At 41.9% G+C, this 25,927-nt stretch overlaps 1 long non-coding RNA gene across 1 annotated transcript; it reads right to left on the reverse strand.

Moving 5' to 3' along the window:
- Positions 1-706: 706 nt before the first annotated feature.
- On the reverse strand, positions 707-25,927 carry LOC147378625 (uncharacterized). The gene is made up of 4 exons (XR_015148289.1): positions 25,674-25,927; positions 23,762-23,887; positions 17,724-17,858; positions 707-3,328 (listed from the first exon to the last, which is right to left on the reverse strand). It is a non-coding gene; the product is annotated as an uncharacterized LOC147378625 (long non-coding RNA).

Here is a 25,927-nt window from a genome sequence, read left to right on the forward strand (position 1 = left end):
TGCCCACTCTATGGCTCCACCACCTCCACCTCTGCCACTACTGGTGAAAAAGCATGCAAGGCCCGTCAGCTGAGCCCCGGGAGACCCGGCCTGCTTCCAGGACACCTGACACCAACAAACCAAAGCAGACTGATCACTTTAGCTCAGTGTAAAACTTCATTCTCATCCCAGGGTTCAGAAAGAAGAATAAGGTTCATACCATAGATTTTTCAGGTCATTCCGAGAACTGAAGGTTTTGCTTTTTCTCCCACTACAGAACAATCAGTTCCAAAGCCTAGCAAAGGGCTTCAATGATGGGGTTTTGCTGTAATAAAACTGGGCCCCACCTTTAGCCTTACATCTGTGTTTGTAGCAACCACATAAGGCAGTCACCTATTCAGTTTAGTTATATACGCACACAAACGCGGACATTGGGAAGTGTAGGCGAAACAAATGAAATAGTCTTATCATTATCAGAGTACAAAAAAAGTTACATTGAATTTCTTCTCTCAATAACTAACAGGAAGCAATAAAAAGAGAGGAAACATAAAACATTTTGCTGTGGTATTATCGTCATAATTAAATAAAATTTATTAACTTAAGCAAATTCACTTGGCTTTTTATAGCTTCAGGAACCTAGGAAATAGCTTCCTTACATATAATGAGGAAGTGCATCCCTAGGCCTCTTAATATGTTCCTTCCCTATACCACTCCTGTGTTTTATCCGTTTTTTTTTTTTTTTTCCCAAGTTCATTCCCTTGACGTAAAGCAATCTCTTCACACAAGAATAGAGAATACTATTAATCCTGAGGTCAAATCCCAGCTAGGGGAGACTTTGGCTTCCAAAGCCAGCATTTCCCTACTGTCTTGATCCCATAGACACAAAATCACAAATCTAAAAAACAAAACAACCGTGCGCCTGGCTTGGTTTAAATTCTCTCTCAAGCAGGCCTCTTAACTGTGAGAAAGTTCAAATTCTCAACATGTATTAACAAAAGGTGTTCACAACATAATGCCTGGTTGTGCCCAATAATGGCTTTGCTCTGTGAATTAATTGTTTCTTCGTGACAAAGGCTGAGCTCTGGAACTTCTGGGTATGGCTTGGCAGGGCATTTTTACTTGGCGTGGCTCTCTTAAGTGGGTAGAAAAGGCTTGGTTGGGCACCTGGTATTCTGTAGCCAGTAATTACACTACAATTGTTACTGTGTATCACCGAAACTTCAGCTTTTGACCACAAGCCAAGTGTACTCTAAAACAAACATCTTTTGAAAGCCTAGTGTGTTTTGAAATGATTTTAAAATCCACTTTGCAAATAATATTTGGTACAAGTCAGATTTTTTTTTTAATGATGCTTTGCTTTCAGGCAGCATTTCTTTGCCTGTCAGTTGATCTGACTTCTGCAGCTCTTACAAGTGATCCTTCCACTTAAGTCATCTTCATGCTTCCTTTAGCTTCATCATTGAGGACATACTGTACAATGACATGTCCTCCCGGGAGGAGGACAGATTTACTCTAGGGTGCGTGCTCATAACTGAGGTAGGGGAAGTGAAGTGATAAACATTTAAACACACAGAGAAACATCACCTTTGCCACATTTAGAAGGCTAGAGAATCATCTATAGACAACCCAGCTGTGGGTCTTACTCTGAGAAGGTCCTCAATTCTTAAGTGAAAACTTGATCACCAAGATCGCTGGATCAATCTTTTGAGGGTAGATTCATAGGGGATGAGGTAGAGGAAGGGAAATGGTACATTTAAAGACCAGTCAGGCAGGAAGGGGTTTAACCTGCTAGTTCCCAAATATAACAACTTTCATCAGTGCCTCTTCCCCTCAATGTTAGTTTCAGGAAAATGACACAGAACTTCACCTGACAAGGACCTGGTGAAGTTACACGTGATACACATGTGATAGTGAAGTGGTTTCTTTCTTGGTATTCCCCTGTCCCCACCTCCATGCCTTGGACAGCAGGTTCTTTGTTTCATTGCCTCAAGGTAAGAGAATGATGTGACAACATAAAAAGCAAAATAAGAATGAAAAACCTCTCTGAGTTATGCTTTGTGTTATAAAAGCCCTCAGAGGACTGGAGAGGACCAGGCGCGCAGCCAAAGTGATTCAGAAGAAAAAGGCCTGGGGAGATTGGGGTTTCTCTGGAAGATGAGAAATACTTCCCTTCACTGGATGGGAGGAGAGATGGATGAAAAGTGAGACAGCAAAGGCCTGGTGGATCCATCCCTCCTCCCTTCCCCGCTTTCCTCAGAAAGGCACAAGCCTGGGGAGATATCAGCTATGGGGTGTGGGCTTACAAAGCTTGCCAGACCCTGGAGTGACCCCAAAGTAGCAGGGAGCTGCTGGGCATGCATGGGCTGTGTGGACAGGAAGGAGGGGCCGATGCATCTTTATTAGTAGGGAGACTAGCAGGAACTGTAGTCATCTGGATTTACGCCTTCTCCAAAAGCTGACTTGAGGAACAAATAGATCCCCCAGTACCTTGGCACTAAGCCCTGTATCCTGCCACGTCCCAACCCAAACCTGGACACACCTTCAAAGACAGAGAGATACTAAAATGATTGGACTCATTGCTGACACCTTCCAAGAGAGAGCAGGGGCTTAAAGAATAAATTAGGCTGCTTTATAGTAAAATTAAAATGTATTTTCTGCTCACTTAATCCTGTGCCTCATCTAGTGTGAGCTGCTGGGGTAGATGGGATGGTGTAGAGGAGAGACCTCTGACCTGAGAGCTGGCCTGAAAGCGAGCTCTGTCCCAGTTGTTGTTCAGACCCTCAGTCATGTCTAACCCTTTGCAACCCAGTGGACTGTAGCACGCCAGGCTTCCCCGTCCTTCACTATCTCCTGGAGTGAACTCAGACTCATGTCCATTGAGTTGACAATGCCATCCAACCATCTCATCCTCTGTCACCCTCTTCTTCTGTCCTCAAGTAGGATATACATTGGACAAGTCACGTGACTATTCTGGCTCTTGAGGTCCTCGGTCTATAAAACGTGTATGATAACACCTGTCCTGACAACTCACAGTGCCATTGTGAGAAATGGGATGCTGCCCAGAGGTGTCACAAAGGTGTCGCAGAGAACAGTGCCAAGCAAGGAGGCAGACTAAATGGTGTCGAATGCAAACCACAATTAGAAGAAAACACTATATAACTCACCTTGGAGAAACTTGCAGGGAAGACTGGCTAGATAGTCATCAATTTCATTTTCTCTTCCCGGCTCCCTTGCAGTTAGGATGGGACCCCGTGGTTGGATTCTGCCAGTAGGATGTGACAGAAGTCGTGGCCAGTGCTTGTAGACCTAGTGACAATCTTTAGCGTACTCTCTTCTCCCTTGGGGGCAACTGTTGGGGCCAAATGTCAAAGCTGATGGCATTTTAAGATGAAAGGAACCTGAATCACCACTTAGATTCCTCTAAGTGGTGGGGACCTCTGTAAGATGTAAACTTTTATCATGTTAAGTCAATAAAATGTTGAGCTTCCCAGATGACACTAGTGTTAAAGAACCCTAATGCCTGCCAATGCAGGAGACATAAGAGACTGGGATTTGATTTCTCGGTTGGAAAGATACCCTGGAGGAGGGCATGGCAATCCAGTCCAGTATTCTTGCCTGGAGAACCACAAAGACAGAGGAGCCTGGTGGTCTACAGTCCACAGGGTCACAAAGAGTTAGACACGACTAAAGTGACTTAGCACACATGCCATAATATTCTGGGTTGTGTATTAGTGCAGCCTATCTAGCCTCTCCTGACTGGCATAGTAATAGAATAATAGGATAATAATATAATATAATCAGTATTATGCTGCTAAGTCGCTTCAGTTGTGTCTGACTCTGTGCGACCCCATAGACGGCAGCCCACCAGGCTCCCCCGTCCCTGGGATTCTCCAGGCAAGAACACTGGAGTGGGTTGCCATTTCCTTCTCCAGTGCATGAAAGTGAAAACTGAAAGTGAAGTCGCTCAGTTGTGTCCAACTCTGTGCAACCCCATGGACTGCAGCCCACCAGGCTCCTCCATCCATGGGATTTTCCAGGCAAGAGTACTGGAGTGGGGTGCCATTGCCTTCTCCAAATCAGTATTATACATACACACATATCACATATATATTATGAGATGTCTCAAGTCATGAAGAAGTAGCTCAGTCTGTATCTTCCCTTCCATATTGCACAGAACAGAAAAGTTCAGTCTGTGCTGTTCTTGGGCAAAAATGTCACAAGTTACATTACAGTCTATCACTTTCTCAGTGGAAGCTGATTCACCTGTAAACCTGCAGGAAAGCTCCCACCTGGAATTGATAGACCCTAGGCCCTCTGCACCTCCTCATTACAGCTGCTAAGGTTTTACCTTGCATGACAGCTGCCTGGTCTTAGCTGGGAGACAGTCCCCCTCCTTCCTCAGCTCATATTCTCCATGGACACTCAGCATTCTAACCAGAAGGACCCAGGAGATGCTCTTGGATCCAGGCAAGGAGGAAATCTGTTCTATAGGGAGCACAGCTGTTACAAAACATCTCAAAGCAGTAGGTTTTATTTGTTTGCTTATTGTTATCTCCATTCCCCAAACACTTCCAGCAGGCACACATTTGCAGCTTACCTTAACTTTGGTGACTTTGGTACTCAAGTCACCAAAGCAGGAGGTGCTATCAACTGTACTCAGAGACTAAAACTTCACTGCAGCCCTGGAGAATGTCCCACAGTAAACAGTGGGACAGTGATACTTTCCCCAGAAACCACACTCTCTTTGTCCAGGGCTGGCAAGAGAGCCCCGTTATCCTGGAAGGTCCTGGGCTCCAAATTTCCTCTGTCTCAGGCCTGACTGCCACCTCCTTTTTTGGTAAGGCTTTCTTCTAATGCCTTTGACCAGTGGGAAGGATCTTTAGGGAGGGCTGGGGCCTTCATTCCTTAACAAAGACTATAATCCTTTGGACCAGTTAGTTGGCTTTGACCCATGTCAGAGAATTCTGCCCAGTGGGCATGTAGACTTGGGCCATCGGTCATACAGGGTGAATGAGGAACCATGAATACAATGGGAAATTAGTCAGCACAATTGAAGGAAATCTCAAAGCTCCTGTCCTATTGAAGGCAGGTAAGTGCAGGTGTATCATCATCTTTGAATAAATGGTACTGATCTTCAGAAAAAGAAAGCATTAATACACTTTTTCTAGGTATTATTGTTATTATTATTGATCTACTATGAATTGGTAACCTGAAGAGTAAAGATATTTTGCATGCGTGCGAGCTAAGTCACTTCAGTTGTGTTGGACTCTTTGCGATGCTACGGACCATAGCCCGCCAGGCCCCTCTGTCCATGGGATTCTCCAGGCAAAATACTGGAGTGGGTTGCCATGCCCTCCTCCAGGGGATCTTCCCAACCCAGGGATCAAAGCCACATCTCTTATGTCTCCTGCATTGGCAGGCACACTAGTGGCACCTGGGAAAGATATTTTAACTTTTGAATTTTTGCTTTCTATAATAAACACTTTAAAAAATAATATGCACTTATTGTGGTAAATTTGTTAAATACAGAAAGGTATACGAAATGTTTTAATAACATCTCTCAGCATCTGCCTTGGGATATAGTGAGTCATGTACATGTCTATCTCCTTTCAACACTGTATATTTCTTGAGGGAAGAAATCATAGACAGCATTTCTTCATCTTTGTGTAACCCATAACATCTCACCCCAGGGCCTTTAATTCCATAGAATACAATAAATGTTTGTGGAATGAGTGTCATTCAGTGAATTTGGGAAAATTGGTGTTCTCACTTACTTTTGTAGACCAGAGTTTCCACAGTTGTAAACAAAATAAAAAAGAAAGCCCAGAGATAAACCCACACACCTATGGTCTCTTAGTGTACAACAAGGGAGGCAAGAATACACAATGGAGAAAAAAACAGTCTCTTCAATAAATGGTGCTGGGAAAACTGGACAGCTACATGTAAAAGAATGAAATTACAACACTCCCTAAGACCATACACAAAAATAAACTCAAAATGGATTAAAGACCTAAATGTTAGACTGGACACTATAAACTGTTAGAGGAAAACATAAGAACAACACTCTTTGACATAAATCACAGCAAGAACTTTTTTGACCTACTTCCTAGAGTATGAAAATAAAAGCAAAAATGAACAATTGGAACCTAATTAAGCTTTAAAGATTTAGCATAGCAAAGGAAACCATATACAAGATGAAAAGTCAACCCTCAGAATGAGAGAAGATATTTGCAAATGAAACAACAAAGGATTAATCTCTAAAATAATAGAAACAGCTCGTGCAGCTCAGTGTCCAAAAACAAACAACCCAATCAAATAATGACCAGAAGACCTAAACAGGTATTTCTTCAGGGGAGACATACAGATAGCCAAGAGGCACATGAAAAGATGCTCAACTCACTAGTTATTGGGCTTCCCTGATGGCTCAGAGGGTAAAGCTTCTGTCTACAATGCGGGAGACCCGGGTTCGATCCCTGGGTAAGGAAGATCCCTTGGGAGAAGGCAATGGCAACCCACCCCAGTACTCTTGCCTGGAAAATCCCATGGACTGAGAAGCCTGGTAAGCTACAGTCCATGGGGTCACAAAGAGTTGGACATGACTGAGCGACTTCACTTTCACTGTTGAGCATCTTTTCATGTGCCTCTTGGTTATCTGTATATCTCCCTTGAAGAAATACTTGTTTAGGTCTTCTGCTCATTATTTGATTGGTTTTTTTGTTTTTTGACACTGAGCTGCACGAGCTGTTTCTATTATTTTGGAGATTAATCCTTTGTTGTTTCACTAGTTATTAGAGAAATGCAAATCAAAACTACAATGAGGTATCACTTCACACCAGTCAGAATGGCCATCATCAAGAAAGCAACAAACTATAAATGCTGCAGAGGGTGAAGAGAAAAGGGAACCCTCCTACACTGGTGGTGGGACTATAAATTGATACAGCCACTATGGAGAACAGTATGGAGGTTCCTTAAAAAACTAAAAATAGAAGTACTATCATGACCCAGCAATCCCACTACTGGGTATATACCCTGAGAAAACCATAATTCAAAAAGGCACATGCACCCCAATGCTCACTGCAGCACTATTTACAACAGCCAGCACATAGAAGCAACCTAAATGTCCATCAACAGATGAATGAATAAAGAAGACGTGGTGCATATATACAGTGGAATATTACCCAGCCGTTAAAAAGAGTGAAATTGGGTCATTTGTAGAGAAGTGGATGGGCCTCAGAGACTGTCATACAGAGTGAAGTAAGTTAGAAAGATAAAAATATATATTGTATATTTATACATGTGGAATCTTGAAAAATGGTACAGATGAACCTATTTGCAGGGCAGGAATAGAGACAGACATAGAGAACAGATGTGTGGACCTGGGGTGGGAATGGATACACTTGGGAGATTGGGACTGACATATATACACTGCTGCTGCTGCTGTTAAGTCGCTTCAGTCGTGTCCGACTTTGTGCAACTCCATAGACGGCAGCCCACCAGGCTCCCCCGTCCCAGGGATTCTCCAGGCAAGAACACTGGAATGGGTTGCCATTTCCTTCTCCAATGCATGAAAGTGAAAAGTACTACCATGTGTAAAATAGGTAGCTAGTGGGAAGCTGCTGTGGATCACAGGGAGCTCAGCTCAGTACTCTGCAGTGACCTAGAGAGATGGGATTTGAGAATGGGTGGAAGAAAGTTCCAAGAGGGAGGGGATTTATGTATACATATAGCTGATTCACTTCTTTGTACAGCAGAAACTAACACAATATTATGAAGCAACTATGTGTATGTGTGTGTATGTTAGTTGCTCAGTCGTGTCTGACTCTTTGTGAGCCTGTGGACTGTAGCCCACGAGGCTCTTCTGTCCATGGAATTCTCCAGGCAAGAATACTGGAGTGGGTTGCCATTATTTTCTCCAGGGGATTTTCCTGACCCAGGGATTTAAAAATAAAAAGATACATGTAATAAAGACTATCTACACCCAGGTGGTATATGACTGTGGTTTCTGAAGTCAGACAGACATGGTCTGGAATCCATCTCTGATCTCATTGTGTCCCCAGGCAAGTTATTCCAATGCTCTGAGTCTCTTGTTTGATGGACTGGCCTCATTCCTGGACTCAAGCTGATGGAATGATCACTACTTGAAACATTGATGCCTGGAGGTGTCCCAGTTTTAGCACTGAAAATCCCACTCCTTGGAAAACTCCTCAATCCCAGGCAACCAGGAAGGCTGGTCATCCTACAGACAAGGAGGACAAATCACACACTGGCTCTTGAAACTTTTGTGCAGAAGCAAAATGCAAAACTTCTGCTTCAGTGAGCCAATCAAGTCACATGGCCATAGAGAACTCTGAGGGGCAGAGTAGTGCCATCCTACTATATTCTGGGAAGGAAACCTGGAAATATTTACTTGCCAGCTCTAATGACCACCACACCTGCTTCACCATTCTCACCCCCATTGGGGTTTACAGTCTGCTTAGAGTGACATTCAGCTCTAGCACCTGATCTTAGCACAGTTATTGTCAATGGATTCTCCCTCCCCACACTTCACTCCAAGAATGGCAGCTGGTAGTAAGGTGGGCCGTGGATGCCAAAGACAGAACTGGCTTCTCCTTCAATGACATCCATTCATTCATTTATTGATTAGTGGATTCATTGACTAGATAAATGCTGATTGAACCCCTATTTTGTCAGAGACATGCTATGTGATATGATGTGATTTTCAGTACAAAATATTTAAGTTCCAGAAATGGTGAGCTGGTAAAACTAGGTTTTTACAGATCTCATTTTCTCTATTAAATTATTTTGCAGATAATATAATATTTTCTCTCCTGCTTCTTCTCAATGTTCACTAAAGATGGAATGTGTAGGCTTAAAGTAAGTAACACTACTAAAGTGTTCAACCTGATTAGCTCGTACCTGCTTAGCCAAGGAGCATTGCTCATGCATGGTTCTGCATCCTGGCTTAGGTGCAGGTTTTAGGGAAGGGGACAGGACTTAAAATTGGGACATTGTGATGCTCTTACATATGCGTTAGTCCCTGCAGCTTGATTTCATGCTGTCAGCGTGCCATTTGCCATTCCCAGACGCAAATGGCTGTTTCCAACGGTCTAGGTCAATCGCCTGGGGAGCACTGAGACACTTGTGCCCAGGCCTCATCCAGAAGCAATTAAAGCAGAATCTCCAGGGTGAGGTGAGACTCAGACATTGATATTTTTAGTGTTTAATATTTAAATGTTTAATGTTTCCCAGGCAAAGACACTGGCCTAGGACCACAGTTCTAAAATTTAAACATATATCAAAATCACCTGGAGGACTTATTAAACCATATCTACTGGGTTCCCCTCACAGAATTTATGATTCAGTTGGTCTGGGGTGTGGCCTGAGAATCTGTATTTCTAACAAGTCTCCAGATGATAATGAAGCTGCCACTTGGAGACAACATTTCGTGAACCACTGGTCTAGGAGACCCTCAGCATTCGGAATAGCCTAATGGAATGGGGATGGACTAGTGGCTGCTGCTGCTGCTGCTGAGTCGCTTCAGTCGTGTCCGACTCTGTGCGACCCCACAGACGGCAGCCCACCAGGCTCCCCCGTCCCTGGGATTCTCCAGGCAAGAACACTGGAGTGGGTTGCCATTTCCTTCTCCAATGCATGAAAGGGAAAAGGGAAAGTGACACAACTCTTAGCAACCCCATGGACTGCAGCCTACTAGACTCTTCCGTCCATGAGATTTTCCAGGCAAAAGTCCTGGAGTGGGGTGCCAGTGCCTTCTCTGGGCTAGTGGCAGGGAGGCCCATTCTAGATGTTTGTTACCTCTGGAGGATCCGGTCGGGTTGCACTGTGAGCAATCTCTATAAGAGGTGAAATAGCAGGGCCTGGTAGACAGTTGTGAGGTTTAAGTGAAATAAGGTATTATACCAAGCCCTTAGTTTGAAAGTGGCCACAAGCAAGCACTCAAGCAACGCTAACCTGCAGTGCTAAACCATCGTTCCCCAGAAACCCAGGAGTGAACTGGAACATTGGAGGAGGGTCTGAAACCTCCATGTCTCCCACAAGTCTTTCTTCTTTTCTTACCCCATCTCTTTTCAAATAGTTTTTGAAAAGGCAATACACATTTATGAGTTAAAATAAAGAATTGTGCAAAAGGATGAGAAGTAATTTTGCCTCTCCCAGATCTCCAATTCTCCTATTCTGCCCATCAGAGATAAGCACTAGTTCAACTTTATTATATATGCCTCTAGAGGCATTTTTTTGTAGACAAAACTATAAGGAAGTGTGTGTGTCCACCTCTTCTTAAAAAGTGTTAATGACAGCATGCTATACACACTGTTTCTACAATCTTGTTTTAATATACATCCTCATGCAAACTTTTTTTACTTAAGACTGTGTCTTGGGGATGGTGGTGGTGATTTAGTCACTCAGTCGCATCCAACTCTTGCAACTCCGCGGACTGTAGCCTACCAGGCTCCTCTGTACATGGGATTCTCCAGGCAAGAATAGTGAAATAGGTTGCCATTTCCTTCTCCAGGGGATATTCCCGATCCAGGAACCAACCTGGGTCTGCTGAACTGTAGGCAGATTCTTTATCGACTCAGCCATGCTGCTGCTGCTAAGTCGCTTCAGTCGTGTCCGACTCTGCGACCCCATAGACGGCAGCCCACCAGGCTCCCCCGTCCCTGGGACTCTCCAGGCAAGAACACTGGAGGGGGTTGCCATTTCCTTCTCCAATACATGAAAGGAAAAGTGAAAGTAAAGTCGCTCAGTCGTGTCCAACTCTTCACGACCCCATGGACTGCAGCCTACCAGGCTCCTCCGTCCATGGGATTTTCCAGGCAAGAGTACTGGAGTGGGGTGCCATTGCCTTCTGCGACTCAGCCATGAGGGAAGCCCTATTTTGGAGCTAGTTTCATGTTAATGCATATAAATCTGCATTATTCTTTTTTATGAGACTGCGTCATTCCACTGCAACTATGTACTGTAAATTACTTAACCAGTTTTATAAAAATGGATGTTTAGTTGTCTTTTTGTTTGCCATCATAATCATTCAAACAGCCAGTCAGACAGATCTATCAGATAAGTTCATTATGGTAAAATTGTTAGATCAAGAGTATATCCAATTTTCCTTTTGATCCAAACTGCCAAACTCCCTGGGAGTATCCAAGAGCTGGCTTAGTAACAAAAGTTCTGCTGTCAGGCTGCATGCATTCAGCCACTGGCTTAGACACTTACTCCTTATGTAACCTGGGGCAAATGACTCTACACCCCTGTGCCTCTGTTTCCTCATTCACAGAATGATGAGAGAAGCAGTTCTTCCCTCGCAGGGCTGTTACAAGGACTATGAGAGAATAGCTGTGAAATAGTACAACAAAGCAAGTTCTTGGAAACTCTGACACAAAACAGAAAATAAAAAGTCAGAGCAGGGACTTCCCTGGTGGTGCAGTGGATAAAAATCCACCTGCCAATGCAGGGGGCACATGTTCAATCCCTGATCTGGAAGATTCCACATTCCTTGGAGCACCTAAGCCCATGAGCCACGACTACCGAGCCTGCGAACTGCAGCTACGGAAGCCCGTGTGCCTAGAGCCTTTGGTCCACAACAAGAAAGCCACTGAAATGAGAAACCTGTGCACTGCAATGAAGAGTAGCCCCTGCTTGCTGCAACTAGAGAAAGCAACAAAGACCCAGTGCAGCCAAAAATAAACAAAAGTTTTTTGAAAAGTCAGAGCAAGACAAGTAGAGTCCCTGAGACAATGATGGGTAATCCAGATTATCCCATTTTGGTTGGGCTTCTGCATCTATGGGGCACCAGAAGTTCCCAATGAGCCCATATTTGGCACACAAGTAGGTTGCACTGATGGGACTTGTAGGGCAATGTCACAAGGAACTATGTGACTTCCCTGAGGATCAGGCCCTTGCCATTGCTTTGGGTCCTGTCACAATAGCTAACACAGACTAAGTGCTGGGTTCCAAAACTAGAGCTTCCAAAGGAATGATGTGCCAAGAGTGAGATTTAATGCTGACGACAGGTGTAGGAGGCTTACTTGAGGAAACCGACACTGCAGGAAGTGAAGCGACTTGTTTAAGATTACACAAAAAGAATGATGCAGGTGGAGCCGGCATAGTAGAAAGCATTGTCTTTCAATTGTGCACAACAGTCCTCCCGCTCCCTTGCCCGCTTCTCATTTAAGGCATGGTTTTGGCCATGTAAAAAAAAATGGTGATGATAACGATGATGCCTGTGACAATAGCAGTTAACTAAAATGAATTGAATCCTGTGGGCGAGGTGCTGTGCTAAGCACTTTATATGGATTATTTTGTTTAATTTACTCAGCCATAGGGTTGAGTGTGCACTCTGTGCCAGCTGCTCTTCTAAGCACTTTATATATTCAGATTCACATCATTGTCAGGACAATCTCCTGAGGTAGGTACTAATCCTATCTCCATTTTACAGATGATGAACTGAGGGATCGAGAGATTAGTTAATCTCCAAAAAGCTCGTGAATAGTGGAGTCGCAGTTCTGACCCACATATTCTGGGGTTTTTTGCTTGTTTTTAAAACTTCTGGTACAGGAGGTTATATTAATCACACTCCTTGATCTATAGTTCGCTCTCCTCATCAGTTCCTCTAATGGCCCTCTCTGGTTTTATCAATCAGTCAACCAATCCTCTCATTTTGTTTGGGCCTCCCCCCACCCTCCTCCCTTTCCCTAGAAGCAACCATTCTACTATACTTAATATGTACTTTGTTTCTGTGAGTTGTTGCAAAATCTTTCTTGTAACACAGGTTGTGTCATATCACGTGCAGCTTCTTATTTACTCTAAGGGCGCTTGTGCCATCATTGTGTAAGATCGCTGCCACTAGAGGCTGCCCCCAAATGCTTGAACTACCATACTAGAAAAGTTAACTTACACTCTGCTCTCTCTGGGCTCCCCTCATGGCTCAGTTGGTAAAGAATCTGCCTGCAGTGCAGGAGACCTGGGTTCGATTCCTGGGTCGGGAAGATCCCCTGGAGGAAGGCATGGCAACCCACTCCAGAATTCTTGCCTGGAGAATCCCATGGACAGAGGAACCTGGAAGGCGGGTCGCAAGAGTCAGACATGACTTAGCAACTAAACCACCACCACCACCACCGCTCTCTCTGCGGATAAGCATGAGCCAGTAAGTGAGTCTGAGAGCATGGAAATCCTGCAGTCTTCGTTCCAGCTAACACATTTGGGTTACTATAGTTACAATAGATCTGGGAAGGTCAGCAGGATGAAAGGATAAAGTAGAGATGGATGGATGTCCAAAAGCTGGTTAGGAGTCTGACCTCCCTTACCTTCAACAGTTCCCCTATTTGGGAGGTCATCCCAAATAACAACAGACCATATAAACACGATGGGCTTGCCATAAACATTGGCTTAGGGCAAGTCCCTTAGCCTCGCACTTCCAACAAGATTATCACCCCAAGTCTCTGCAGAGGACTGGGTCCATCTACACTAGAGCTTTAGTAAACCACCTAATTCATGTATCCAAGTCAATTCCCTACGGAAAAAAAAATGCTATTCTAAAGCTAGAGGTGTAATTAAATGTGTTCAAACCAGTAGTTATCCCAAACTCAGACTCATTTGCAGCAAAAAGTATTTCCACCATTCCCTAGTGTTCAAAAATTCCACTTGCATCTCTGCCACACTGCCCAGATCCCATTTCTCTCCTCCTCCCCCTACCTACACCACTTTCTTTCTTGTCATCAGGCCTTTTATTGGTTGAATTGTGTCCCCTCAAAGAGAAATGGTAAAGTCCTAACCCATAGTACCCCTGAATGTGTCCTTATCCATAAACAGGGTCATTGCGGGAGTAACCAATTAAGATAAGGTCATTAATCCAACATGACTGGTGTTCTTACAAGAAGAAGGCCATGCCAACACACAGAGAAACATGGGGAACACCATGTAAAATTGGAGGCAGAGATTGGAGAGCTGTATCTCCAGCCAAGAACACTTAGGAATGTCAACCATCACCAGAAGCTAGGAAAGAGGTACACAGTCCTTAGAAGGAACCAACCTTGCAAACACCTTGACTTCTAACCTCCAGAACTCGAGGAGCATACATTTCTTATTGTCTTAAACCACCCAGCTTGTGGTACTTAGTTATGGAAGCCCTATAAAACCAACCCTGGAAAGCCTGCAATCCATAGGGAGACATTCCAGCAAAGCTTTGGCCAGCACCCCTGATTCCATCATTTCTACCTTCCCCATGCAGCCAATCCTGCTGATCTCAATTCTAGCTGGGACACACTATCTAATTTTTTAGCTCCTATCCACAGCTATTAAGGAGATAGTGCAATTTAATGAATTGGTTCTGTTGCAGAGTCATTCTCTCCCTTTCCCCAATATAAGTCCCATGGATTCACCCTTGAGGGTCTTTAGACCTCTCCCTTGGTAACTTAATTCAGTCTCTGGTTTCTCCATCTACTGGTATAATGTCACATGTCATCTGAAAATCTTTCCAGCTCTGAGCTTTTCTCTCAAGGTCTACATTTCTAGTTGCCTCCTGGACATCACTATCCAATCGTCTCACTACTTTAAATTCCATATGTCAATGAATGAATTCACTGAGGCTTTCCCCCTAGACCTGCTAAGTCCTTCCTTTTATCTTCCCACTCACCCAAGCCAGAGAGCCCCTCCTCGCCTTCCATACATAACACAAGTCAAACTCAGTGAATTTTAACCAGCTAGTACCTCATATCTGCAAGGGATGTGACCAAAAAATATGTAAGGCATTAGTGCCACTCGGCTACTGCTCTACAGTTCTTGCAGTTTTTATTGATCCTCTGTGTGGTATTCACAGGTCATGACTTTTTTTTTTTGGCTGAACCTCTGTGGTATCCAACAGCTCATGACTTCAGGCTCACAATTTTTTAGTTGGTCACATTCTTCATTCATTTTCTGGCATTCCAGTCTTATCTCCATTTACTTAGTGGTTAATGGCTACAAACATGCATTTCAGAGTTTTGAAAGACTGTGACACTATAGACTACCATGACTATTGTTAGTAGGATAATTCCCAATGTCTGGAGTGTACCTCAGAACCATGATCCCCAAGACTAAACCAATGAAAATCAAGTAAGTCAAAGAAAGGACTGCATGAAGGAGTCACCCTTTCAGGCAACTGGCTAGCTTAGTGTTTGTATGTAAATGAATTTCAACTTCCCCAGAAGTGTTAATTCAGGTGCAGCAGGTAGTGTTGGCCACAGAACAGATACCTCCTTGTCCAGCTAAAAGATAAACAAAGGCTATCCTATTATCAAGAGCAACTTCAGAAAGAAAGTCTACGAACTGTTGTTGGGGAGCTATTTCTTTAGCAGTAGACTCCACAATACTTTCAAGAGTTAAGGAGAGGTTCCTGATGATGGCCTCATTTACATTTACTCTTAACTAGGGTAGTAGGGACCTGCCAAAGGAAGAGAATTCTGAAGCACAAAAAATGCCTGGTATGTCCTTTCTAACCTGAGAATGTAAAATTCAGGGGAGTTGACAGGTGAGGTGCCTCAGTTTAATTGTGGACAGTCAGAGGGACGGTTAGATAACCTCGGGCTTCCCAGGTGGCTCAGTGGTAAAGAATCCACCCACTAATGTAGGAGACATGGGTTCAATCCCTGGGTCAGGAAGATCCCCTGGAGTAGCAAATGCCAACCTGCTCCAGTATTCTTGCCTGGAAAATTTCATGGACAGAGGAGCCTGGCAGGCTGCCTTCCATGGGGTCACAAAGGGTAGGACACAACTGAGCACACACACAATGCACAGTTAGATAACCTGAGAGGCATTTTCCCAGTTACATGTTGGCCATCTAGGCACCCATAGGCTGAAGGAGAATGAGAACCACTACAAACAAAGATAAATCTTTGGGGGGCCCAAACCACTTTCCCTAAAGTGGAACTGTTAATGGATTCATTTGCAGATGCTGTTTCACTTGCCCATTCAAGCCAGGGGTCAGTTATCTTTTCAACGCATTCAGGGACTAAATCTCCTAGTCTGAAATAAAAAGTTGTTCCAAATTCTAGATACCCTCCTTAGCAATGGCCTAGGAGATGTGGACAATCATGTTATCTTCCCAGGCAAATGCCAGTGTAAGGAAAAGAAGAAGAAAGAGTTTCATGTTAAGGTATGAAGTCTTGATCAAGCACCTTGAGAGGAATCAAGCTACCGCCATGCTGGCTACCTCTTAACCCAGTCAATTTGACTTAAAGATCTCACAGCTGAAGACTTCTTGAGCAGTGAGATGCCTTCCTAAGGTTCAAATCCCTGAAGTCTGGCTGTAGTTAGGAAGATCTGGTATAGCCTCTTCCAAGGAGACACAAGAGCATTCTATGTCCTCAGTGATTCCAAATCAGAAAAGGGGAAGAAAATTGGAAATGTAGCAAGATACTGAGGTAACTACAAGAGTTTAGAATCCAGACTAGTTTATATGCCTAAAGACAGTTAACAGAACTAGAATCTAATAGCTACAAACATAATTTTTCTCTCTACAATTTCCCCCATTAAAAACAGATAATCACAGTAAAACTAATTTGTTTGCATTAAACTTGACCTGTAAGTGCAGTGAAAACAATGACTGACCATATAAGCTTTGGTCAAATCTGAGTCCATGTATATCTCTCTCAAATATGACATTGCAGTCAAAGCCTTGGTAATATAGCCAATGTTTCCAATCATGTTCTGTTACCAGGAGAACAGATTCATACTGAACTTATGCAAATAACTAACTCTATTGCGGAGGAAGAATACTCAAGGATTTTCTAATTATGGAAGGGATCAAATAGGGAGAAAAAGCAAATGTTTCATCTATGTTTACAAAGGTATCTTTTACCAAATTGCTGCATGTCATGTTCAGATGAAGAGGAAAGGTTTCCTTAAATCTGGGAAAATAAAATATTAAGGAACCAATGTTTCAAACAAAAAGTCATAAAAAATTATAATCATCTTCCTCAGTTCATTCAGTTCCATGTAATTAACACTCGTTTTGCTTGAATCCAGTTTTTCCATTAGTTCTGGAGTTCTCACTCAGTTCAGTTCTATGATCTTCAAGTTAGTAGAAACCTGTACTTGTCAAAGTCTTTTTCATGAATCTCCTTTAAGATGAAGCACTTTTGCAAGAACATTTTTGCAAAAGCATCAAAGTAAAACCATAACTCTATAAACGATAAAGGACTTTAAAATGGGCATGGTTAAAAATCATTTTAAAAAAAGATAAAAAGATCTGATGAGAATTCATTACAATGTTATCGACAAGGAAATTCAGGTATTTCTGTGACATATACATTTTAAGATATAATTGTGACTGATTACATTAGACCAGAACTTATCAGATTTCCAGGAATTTAGCTCAATTTCAGGAACACATATAAACATATAGAAATACAATATAAAGAAAGTTTAATATTACTTCTTATTTGACAATGCTTCCTATGTAATTGGGCTTCCCTGATGGCTCAGACAGTAAAGAATCTGTCTGCAATGCAGGAGACCCGGGTTCAATCCCTGGGTAGGGAAGATCCCCTGGAGAAGGGATTGGTAACCCACTCCAATATTCTCGCCTGCAAAATCCCATGGACAGAGGAATCTGGTGAGCTACAGTCCATGGGGTCGCAAAGAGTTGGACACGACTGAATGACTAACACTTTCACTCTCCCATGTAAATAAACATATCAAATAAGCTTAATTAGTTTAACTTATGGGGTCACAGGGCTTTCCTGGTAGCTCACCTGGTAAAGAATCCACCTGCAATGCAGGAGCTCCTGGTTCGATTCCTGGGTTGGGAAGTTGCTCTGGAGAAGGGATAGGCCACCTACTCCAGTATTCTTGGGCTTCCCTGGAGACTCAGATGGTAAAGAATGTGCCTGCAATGCAGGAGACCCAGGTTTGATCACTGCGTTGGGAAGAGCCCCTGGAGGAGGGCATGGCAGCCCACTCCAGTATTCTTGCCTGGGGAATCCCCATGGACAGAGGAGCCCGGCAGGCTACAGTCCAAGGGGACACAAAGAGTGGGAACAACTGGGCCACTATGCACAGCACAGCACAGGGTCACAGAGTCCCAGAGCCCCCGCCCCTGCCCCGCCCCAGGAAATCCTAAAGTTAGTTATAAATCAAAACACTTTATTTAGAATCTGACTTGGGGAAGTTTGTAAACAAATATAAAAAGATTTTAAAACAATTAATCATAAAAAGATCATAGGTCACTATAATGAAATAAGCCATTTTACCACAGCGACAAAGACTTTGAATGCAAATACAGGAGGGTACGTAGTTTTGAGCAAAACTTTGCTTTTTTAATAGCAAGAAGAGTAGGTTTGCTCAAGTAATCAAAGACCTGATAAAAACAACAAACACAGGAAATTATTTTGATAAAATACAGAATCTTTGTTTTCTAGGCAGACCACTTAAAAGGTAAAGAAAAACTTTTGTTTACAATGTCTTACTAAGAGCAGACTAACAATCCAAAACAACGTGTCCTTTCAACAGAGAGAAAACCATATTTTAATATTGTACCAGCTTACCTTTGATATTAAAACTCACTGACTTAAATAAATTCATTTTGATCTTAGCCAGCCTGACCACATGTAAAATTCTTTTCCCAAGATTATTTTTCCACAAACCTACAATTTGTCCTGCATTTTTTCTCCTTCCCATTATGAAATAAATGGCAACCCACTCCAGTGTTCTTGCCTGGAGAATCCCAGGGACGGCAGAGCCTGGTTGGGCTGCTGTCTATGGGGTCTCACAGAGTCGGACAGGACTGAAGCGACTTAGTAGCAGCAGTCTCTAATCAGGACAAAGTTCCTTTCTTTTTCCTCAACATAAATGCACCTCCATTCCTTGTACCTTCTTTTATAGAAAACACGTTTCCTACTTTCCTTGAATATGAAGATGTTTCCCTTATTATTTCTAGTAGCTTTTGTTGTTATTGTTCAGTTGCTAAGTCATGTCTGATTCTTTGCAACTCCGTGGACTGCAGCACTCCTGGCTCCTCTGTCCTTCACCATCTCCCGAAGTTCGCTCAAACTTATGTCCATTGAGTCGGTGATGCTATCTAACTATCTCATCCTCTGCCACTTTCTCCTCCTTTTGCTTTCAATCTTTCCCAGCATCAAGGTCTTTTCCACTGAGTCGGCTCTTTGTGTCAGGTGGCCAAAGTATTGGAGCTTCAACTTCAGCATCAGTCCTTTCAGTGAATATTCAGGGTTGATTTCCTTTAGGATTGACTGGTTTGATCTCCTTGCTGTCCGAGGGACTGAAGAGTCTTCTCCAGCACCACAGTTCGAAAGCATCAATTCTTTGGCTCTCAACTTTCTTTATTGTCCAACTCTCATGTCTGTACATAACTACTGGAAAAACCATAGCTTTGACTATACGGACATTTGTCGGCAAAGTGATGTGGCTGTTTTTTAATATGCTGTCTAGGTTTGTCATAGCTTTTCTTCTAAGGAGCAAGTGTCTTATCTACAGTGATTTCGGAGCTCAAGAAAATAAAATCCGTCACTAGTAGCTTTAATTGTATATATAGGCTTCCCAGGTGGCGCTAGTGGTAAAGAACCCGCCTGCCAATGCAGGAGACATGAGATGCAGGTTCAGTCTCTGGGTCGGGAAGATCCCCTGGAAGAGGGCATGGGAAACCACTCCAGTACTCTTGCCTGTAGAATCCCATGGACAGAGGAGTCTGGCAGGCTCTGCCAGGTTGCACTGAAGCGGTTTAGCGCGCGCCCACACACACACACACACACACAACAATTGTGAACTGTTATATTAGCATTCTGTGCTTTGACAAATTTATGGATACTTTTTTATGATTTCTAGAAACATATGCTTTCTCACAGTAAATTTTTCATCGTGACCAGCCAGATTTATGTTTACTAATAAATCCAAGTATCTTTAATTCCTCTGGGAAAGGAAGCAAAAGTAAAAGGGCCTGTGTTTAGTAATTAATGTTTTAGTATTTTATATCATTTGGGAATGATCTAGGTACACAATGACTGTCCATCATTTAATTCAGCAAAACTTTAAGGTTTCAGTATACCAAAAAGGTTTGTGGAAACTAGTTTAAAAGTTCACCTAAAAACTTTTATCCTGTTTATATCTATTAAATTCACTTATTTTCAATAATTATGTTTAGACTACCCACAAAAATTTCATGAGACATTAGATAAAGTCAGCCATCATCCCAAGTTATTTTTCTTTCTGACAGATTGTGTAAGAAAGACTACATGAACTTATTTGACCAAGAAATCCGAGTATAGATTGGCCAAAAAGTTCCAACTTTAATGGAATAAAGTATACCTGCATTATTTTAATGCTGATAATTCTGAAGACATACCTATTTTAATTAACCTAACAAACTTGAACTAGTTTTTATTTACCAAAGATTGTCTCAGATCATGTGAACTTGAAAAGCATTTGGGTTAGTTTCCATTATATTTTTGAGAGTTTAGGATTTCTTAATTCATATAAGTGCTTAATTCTCTTCAAGCCAAGTAGAGTGCTTTTACAAATTAATTTTGGCTCTACCATCCAAAGGTAGAAAACATTACACATTTATTACACACACACACAAACATATAAACAGATGAAAACGAGACCTTATAGCTTCTGTTTTAAAATTACTGCCATGGAACAGGTATAAGACAAAACTTACTAGTTATGAAAGCAGTTGGATCAATGTTTTCCGATAGATGAAATAAATTAAGCTTATCTGTTCAGATGGCTAGAGCTGTTTACTAATATTTGTGGAGAAGACATATAAGAGATTTTTCATTTGTCTAAGTTCAAAATGACCACCTCTTCCACTTTATTTTGTTGTTTGTTTTAATAAGAATTACTTCCCTGAAGTTGATATCCTAAAGAAATGATCGAAGAGTTCCTGGAGCATTTCTGGTTTTGCCAAGATTCATAAGAAAATGACAGTTGTTTTTAACTCCTAAAGGAATTGGGTTTCAACTTAAATGACATCATAGGTTGCTCCACCCATTTTTAGAAGGTTTTTCTTTTACTTTGTGTACACAGTTTTATTTTAGCTTAGTGGAGGAGGCCTAGAAAAATTCCTATCAGGGTCTGAATGTCAGCTTTCAGCCTGGCCAATTTCTGACCACAGAGCTACTTAAAAATCCTTCTAAATATCTTGTCCATTTTCAGCCAGGACAAACAGTAAATATTTCTGGAAGTGCTGAACAACTCCTTTGTTATCTCCAAAGAAAATGCAAAAGACATTTTATTTTTCTCTTTATTGGGCACTGTAGACAGATCTGGGAGAGCTGACTCTGGTTATAATTCTCCCCTTAGCTCGATTGTATAAGTCTTTTCAGGACCACATCTGCAGGCTCTGAGAGGGGTTTAAACTAGAGAGTGTAGCTTCAGTATCTGAAAGAACTTGGCAAGGTTTTCCATTAATTTTAGTTTTCCTTGGCTGTTTAAGGGAATAACGTAATAGTTTACCAGAAAAGCCCTCGGAGTCTCATCAACTCTGGGAGGGACCCATACAGGGACCCTCCTTTGAGGGTCGATATAAGGACATTCATATCTACAAATCAGCTGAATATTATGCAGAGGCTTGTTTGAGGACATTTTCTTTTCCAGAGTTCCAGTTGCTTACCACTGAGACATCTAGCCATGAGTTAGCATTTTAATGATGGACTCCAAGAAGACTGTGATGTAGGGGCCCAGCATCATTTTAGGTGACTGACATTATTTCAGGTGACTGACCTTGGAGCTGTTATGACTTTAAAGCCAACAGCTTGGTGGATTTTTGTTTACAATCTTGTTCCAAAGTCCTTTTAAAGTGTTCAGCTACAGTAATGAGTTTGGTCAAACAGGTAGCTAGCCTCCAATCCCATTTTTTTTTGGTTTGTTTGTTTTGGTCTTGTTATTAATCCACTAACTTCAGGACATAAACTATTTACAAATAGTGTAGCTAGAGCAGGTTGGGTGACTTCATCCCTTGAATGAAACCCAGAAACCTGTAGGAGGAAAGCCTCCAGATGAGCTCTAAAGTCAGCCACAGACTCATCTTTTTTTTTTGGTTGCATGTTTGAATAACAGACCAGGGAACTCTAGGATTGGCTCTCAAAAGATCAGTTTCTACTTTGAGAGCATTTTCTGCTCCACTGGAGACCACGTTGAAGATTGAGGATCTCAAGTTATCATCTTCAGGGTTTTGCTTTTTGCTTCCTTCATTTTTGTGCTTCATCAGATTCTACCAGCATGTGCACAAGCTGATAAAGATCTGTCAGACCAGGGTCATAGGCTCAATAAGGACTCTAAATTCTTCAAGACTTTTGAAGTGGTTTCTTTTTATATCCTCTCTGGGTTTAGGAAATTCTTTAAGTACCGCCCTTGATTCAGTCTTTGACTAAGCCGTGAAAGATACATGAGAAGGATTGCCTACAACCCTGGGCGGTTTTATTTTAAACTGCTTAATAATCTCTTTAGAATGGAAAGGCGGGGGGGTGGGGTTGGGGTGGCTCAAGAGGGAGGGGATATATGACTCACACTGTTGTACAGCATAAACCAACACAACATTGTAAAACAATTATCTTCCAATAAAAAAAAAAACAAGAGTGGAAAGGCTTCAGATAGAGAATTAGTGGAATGTGAATACTCAGGTAAATGAAGGTAGAAAGGAGCAGTAGGAGCCATGTTACTCATACTGTCTTTTATTTTAGGACCTCTTGTGTCTTTTATTTTTTATTGGCCTTTCCAATGAATCTGTCAATGAAGCTGCTTCGGAATCGTGAAGGCTTTTGGAGGCCCCTGCATACCAATTAAAACAGGTATCTCATTTTATTTAATTTGGGAATCCTAGCTTTCAAGTGTACTTCTTAAATGAATGATCTTATCTAACTAGAACATTCCCCATTATGGCCACTGGAATCCTAGCTTGTTTTTGGTAAGATTTTGCCATTTTTGTAAATATCTACAGCTTCCAGGTCCATAGTTCTTAGCCATAAAATAAGCAGGTGTGCTGAAAGGTGGTGTGCTTAATGCTTTAGAATTTGAGTTAGTAATTAACTTTTAATTTTATTATTTTTAAAAAACAATTATTACTTTAAATTATTTACTTATGTATTTATTGAGCTAGCTTTTGGAGTCAAAATAATACTAAAAAGGGATGTGCCACTTAGGAGAAAATTGTATGGTGTTTTACAGTGCACTTCATTGCATGGCAATGTTCTTGAGGTTGGCTGGTGACCTAGTGTCTGTCTACCCAGTCTGTGGTGAACTTATTCTAAAATAGGAGACTTAAAGTTTGGTGAGAAGTGCTCTAATAGCTTTTAAGTGTTCAATCCATGCTCACCAATTTTTGTGGCTTTTCTGTTTCCAAGATCTTTATAAGCAATAGTCTTTCATATAAAACAAAACAAATGTGTGCCCCTTAATATACCAAGCAGTAACCAAAGAAACGTTACCGCAGACGGGCCAGCAGAAGGCCCTGTGCACACGGCCAGCCATTCCCAACGTGGAGCTGGGGTTGGGGAGAGAATTGAAATAAAAGACCTCAAAGATGGGCATTGCAAACTGATTTCAAAGGAATGGGAAACTGCAAATTAAACTGCCAACAGTTTCCAGCGTGGAATGTGGTCACAGAACCAAGGGCTAAGATTCCCAAACAAATGAGTTGAAAACTGAACCAAGACCTAGGAGTTAGTTCTGGGTGGAACTGTCTGCTAGCTTAAACTGACCTGCCCTGGACTGGAAAGTCTATTAAATCAGGAGCTTTATCCAAAGAAAGCGAAAGCAACCAAGAGGAACTTACCGATGACCTTCGGAAATGACAAAGAAGACAGAAAACTCAGTGGGTTTCTGGAGTAACATGCCTCTGTCCCCTGCTGTTCCTGAAGCCATCGGAAGTTCACTTCAGACCCCACTGCTGCCACCAAATCTGTTAAAAGACAAAATTCAACTGAGTAAGTTTTATAGGTCTTACTGACTTTGTTCAATGATCCATGAATTGGTAGCATCCTATGTAGCATATATGAAGGTGCTATACACAATGAAGGGCTTTTATAAGCAGAAGTGGGCATGACAAGGAAAGATCAGATTACCTTATCTTTCTCTTAGAGGATGGAAGGGGTCTCTAAGGCAGATTACCTCACTAGTGCTGACCAGGAAATTCCAGACTGAACAGTTTAGACTATAGTCCTGGGGGAGGTTGAGACTGCAATTAGGTTATGTATTAAGTCTTGATCTGTGACATGGCTTAACACAAGTGATTCCATTTGGGTTTTTTTTTTTTTTTCTTCACACCAACAGTGAGTGTTTTGCTCTGTCCTGCCCTTCTAAGAAGTTGCTGCTTTAGCTCCTGAGTTTTCATAGCTCTTTACATAGACCTCTCTTATGACACTGAACATTTCCTTTGTGTATTAAAGTTACTGGTATCAGTAACAACAAACATTCTTTGTTATAAACTTAATGCATTATTTTGTTTTATATTGCTAATTCCATTTTATATTCCTAATTTATTTTATCCCCATTTTGCGGGTTAGGAAACTGAAACATGAAGAGGTTAAATAATTTATGCAAGAATATGTACATGGTGGAGTCAGGGTTCAAATGAATAAAGCCAAGAGCCCATACTTCTAACCACTACTACACAAAACAGTATTGTGGTTACTAGACTGGGAGCTTCTGGGTGGCAAAATCTTTCTATGCTCCATCTTTGCACCTCCCAAAGTACCTAATGCCATTCATTGCCCTTTAAAGATGCTCAGTAAAAAGAAGCACACATTTGGTCAAATATCACTTTCCTCTCATCAGAAGGTGGATGAATTAGTGACTGGTACATGATGTTTAATGCAAATACTGAAATCTCATTTCCCCACTGCTCCTCTTCCCTGTTTCTCCTTCTCCTTTTCTTCCCCCAGACTGTTGAGAAGGAATATTGTTGGGAAGGGCAGAGGGGCTTCTTTCCACTCTAAGGAGAGTTTAGAAAGTCCCCACTTTCCTGGGGACTAGACACCTCCTGAGTAACATGGAGGCAGCAGCCCTTTTTAGCTGGCAAATGCTCTATAGTTTGCAACCTCAGATCATTCCAGAGAATGAATCTTTTGAAATAAACACAGAGGAATGGGATCTTTTATTATCTCCAGATGGGACTGTGCAGCCTTGGAAGCTGTAGAAATAGTTCTGTTATGCCTGGATCATGCTTCTCTTATCTTCCAAAAGGAAATAAAGTTCCTTTCACTGAGGAGTGGTAAATTGTGTTATTTTAAAAAGTCAGCTTGGATTAAATTCTGTGGATTGACCCCCCCCACTCCCACAACCAATCCATATTTTTCTGGTTTACATTTTATTTAAATTAACATCCCTCTCCTCCATTTAAAATAAAATATTAGGTTGAGTTGAAAATACACACACACAAGTAAAATTGTCATTTTTAAGTTGTTATCACAGATTTAGATGTTATTTTGTAAAATAAGAATGAAATCTGAAAGTGGAATGTCCTTTAGAGTATACTAGGAAGGGAATAGGTTAAAGCCTATCTGTAGTATTTTTATTTCTCATTCTGTTAGTGGTAGCCAGCAGGGCAGCTTCCACATAGAAGATGCCCAATAAACATTTATTGAATGAACTGCATACTTAAAATTTGGGGTTACAAAATAGAAAATGTAATTTCAAAATTGATGATGCCACCTATTGGCAAAGATAAAATGTAAAACAACACTTACCTAATAAGTTACATCATGTTTCCCAGTCATTTGTTATTTATCCCCACAGAGATTATAAGAATAATTGAGGAGCTGGAAGGAATAGCTTGCTTGGTCCATGCAGACATGAAGCCCACTTTAGTTGCTCTCCATTGTTCAGCTGCTCAGTCGTGTCTGACTCTTTGCAATCCCATGGACCGCAGCACACCAGGCTTCCCTGTCCTTTACCATCTCCTGGAGCTTGCTCTCTACTGGAGTTGCTCTCTACTAGATGC

The sequence above is a fragment of the Bos grunniens genome, chromosome 2 (assembly GCF_055505025.1).
Source record: "Bos grunniens cultivar Pamir isolate PY7600 chromosome 2, Bosgru_T2T1.0, whole genome shotgun sequence".
Classification (NCBI taxonomy): domain Eukaryota; kingdom Metazoa; phylum Chordata; class Mammalia; order Artiodactyla; family Bovidae; genus Bos; species Bos grunniens.